Here is a 3,325-nt window from a genome sequence, read left to right as displayed (position 1 = left end):
AAGTAGATAGACAGCCGACAACTTATAAAGGGTCATTCTTTGTATCACTTGTCCCTTTTTTTTCTCTGTATTTGCATATTTAACTCATTCATTTACATATTTCATGTTGTTTACTGTTAGTGATGTCCTGTACCCATATATGCATATATATATATACACACATACATATATACATGCATATACATATATATATATATGTGTGTGTGTGTGTGTGTGTGTGTATACATATATATATACACATGTATATATATATATATATATATATATATATATATATATATATATATATATACACATACATATACATATATATATATATACATATACATATATATATACACACACACACATAAGGAAACATGGCACACATCAAAATTCACACCCCATAATCATGCATACGTAAGTATGGAATGAGATATGTATATATGTACACATACACACACACATTGTGTGTGTGTGTGTGTGTGTATTTATTTATTTATTTATGTGTTTCAGCCAAGTGGCTGCGGTCATGCTGGTGCACCACCGTGAGATATATATATATATATATGAGGGGTTTTTTTTTCTTCAAATCACATCCCATCTTTCAGAAACCCGATGAGTTATAATGGTTAGATGCACCGTCTAATGGTTGGATGGTCACAGCTGGACCATCTTTCGTCATAGATCGGCTAGATCAAGACTGAACAACAACAGCTACAGTCACTAACACTAGATAATGCTGTTCGAAATGCTCTGTTTAAATAAAGGTTGGAATGGTCACAGCTGGAACAATTTTGATCATGTCTGTCTGGATCAGGACTGACCTAGGGCTAAACAACTATACCCATTAATACTAACTACTATTCTATACATTGGTTAATGTAGTCCTAGATACACTATATCTGATTAAAAATCATAGCTGGGACATCTTCAGTTATAAATTTGCCGGATCAGGATCGAACTGGGACTGAACAACTACTATAGCAATTAATACTATCAACTATAGTACACATTCGTTAACGTAGTCCTAAATATATTTTGCCTGAATAAAACATGAGATGATCGCAGCTGGAATGTCTTCGTGCTGCTTCATGACTGACCATGGGCTAAACAACAACACGTACTAAAAATCTATAACACTACGTTAGCCGGATATGTTAATTTGAGCAAAAAAAAATCAAAATAATCAACCTTATTATGAAAGAAAAAACCTGAGTTCAAATAAAGCTAAATCATTATTTCATTAGTAAATTCCAGAATATAAATAATTATCTTTTAAGCGGTTCTAAGACAAAGATTTATCAAACGTTACGGAACACGTGGTTTCGATTAAAGTTCTCCCAGTAATGTTATTGTTAAGTTTATTTCAACATATAAACTACCAATCAATTCGAAAGAATGCCTAATAATATATCATTGTTTAGCAAAATTACGCGGAAAAGTCACTTCAACCGTGACCGCAGAGACTTTATAGTCGTATTTACCACCACGTCATGGAACATTCTTCCCTATTGTTTGAAAATGAAACTAAATGATGAGATTTTGCTGCTGTTTCTAGGAGGGCGGCCAACCTGGTGGAAGCTCTCAGGTTTAATGATATTAGGATGAGAAAGGATGTCGTTTAAAAACAAAACAGCATTTGTTTACAATGTAAATCAAATGGGAAAGATCAATAAAATTTTTTAAGTTTCAAGGAAAATTTATTTTTATACACGTTTAACGAATATCATTGAATGAATGAGCTAAAAAAATTATATTTACTGAAATAAACATTACAGAACAGTATGTATATATATATATATATATATATATATATATATATATATATATATACACATACATATATATATATATACACACACATACATATGTATATATGGATATATATTTATATTTATACACTTGCATACAAAACGGTAACTTACATAAATGACGGTCGGTTATATAGAATACGGTGTAGCCTGAAATAGTACGTTTTATTTACTAAGGACGGATTGCAGACTGCTAATCAGGAGTTACCCATGTGTCGGGAAATAACCCTTCATTTAATAATTGTCTTCATAATTTTAGCACGAGTTGAGCAGTATTGAAAGGAGTGGGTTTAATAGTCGATACCATTGACCTGAGTACTACACCAGATGGATGAAAGGCAAAGATTCACCTCAACGGGATTTGAAATCAGAACTTAAAGTGCCGGAAGAAATGCTGCAAGGCCTTCTGTCAGATGCTTATGCTTGTTAATAATAAGTGAAATCTACAACGCGGAAGTATTTGTTACAGCAATGTCATACAAATGTGTCTGTGTTGGCGCGCGTGCGCGCATTAATCTGTACACGAAATTCTCAGTCCATAAGTTCCTTCTGAAACTTTCAGTCGATTAAGAAATAAATAAATATGTATATATATTCATATGCTGAGTTCTTGTTCTTTTGTTTGTTCTACCCGCCCTATACAGGGTGTCCCAGAAAGATTTACCCATGTTTAAAACTCTTCCTAAAGAATATCGATTCAGGTAATATTATCTACATTTTACATAAAGATCTGCATATGTCTTTTGTTCATGTGTCTATTGTTTCGTTCGTCTATAACAGGTTTGTAAACAAACATGGCGTCAAAAGCAAAACGTGACCAGATTGTCGTTTTGAAAACAACTGGGGTGAGCAACAAAGACATAACAAAACAGTTGAACGCGTGCCGTAAAACAGTGTTCAATGCCTGGAAACGATATATGGAATCCACTACTACCTCTAGCAAGCCAACTCCTGGTAGAAAACGATCAATTCGTACCAAACAAATTGTTGAAGCTGTGAAGAAGTGAATGAACCGAAATCCCTGCAGGAGTGCAAGAAAAACTGCAAAAGCTCTTGATATTTCGAAATCGTCAATGCACTGGATTTTTAAAGCGGATACTGGCATCAAGGTCAACAGTGAAGTTTAGGTAAAAATATTGGATGAGAAAGTGTTATCCTCAGTCACAGAAATCTTTGGTGACTGTCACTCAACATGGGGCTCTGGCCCACACATCCAATTTGATACAGAGGTGGTGCAAAGAGCATTTCAGCAGTTTGGGGGACAAGACAATATGGCCTCCCTAAAGTTCAGACATCAGTCCCATGGACTTTGCAATCTGGTCCATCTTAGAGAGTAATGTTTCTGCTCGCTCCTACTCAAATGTATCAAATCTGAAGAAAGCCCTAGCGTCTTCATGGGTCAAATTGGATGAAGAAGTGGTACCACTCATTTGCAGGTTATGATCAAGGCAAAAGGTGGTCATTTTGAAAGGCAATTACTGCAATGGATTGACAATGTACATTAGAATGTGCGTGCCAAATTTCATTATCCT

General features: G+C 34.6%; 1 protein-coding gene across 1 annotated transcript in view; it reads right to left on the bottom strand.

The window, feature by feature from the left end:
• The window catches only part of LOC106881755 (glutathione S-transferase C-terminal domain-containing protein), a 76,010-nt gene extending 73,603 nt beyond the window's left edge, over window positions 1-2,407 (bottom strand). The window contains exon 1 of the mRNA XM_052973704.1: window positions 1,908-2,407. The gene's annotated coding sequence lies outside the window, so the exon portion shown is untranslated. The remainder of the gene's footprint in view (window positions 1-1,907) is intronic.
• Window positions 2,408-3,325: the final 918 nt, after the last annotated feature.

This window comes from Octopus bimaculoides, chromosome 16 (assembly GCF_001194135.2).
Source record: "Octopus bimaculoides isolate UCB-OBI-ISO-001 chromosome 16, ASM119413v2, whole genome shotgun sequence".
Classification (NCBI taxonomy): domain Eukaryota; kingdom Metazoa; phylum Mollusca; class Cephalopoda; order Octopoda; family Octopodidae; genus Octopus; species Octopus bimaculoides.
The sequence above is the reverse complement of the archived record's forward strand: the minus strand, read 5'-3'. Positions and strand labels throughout refer to the sequence as shown.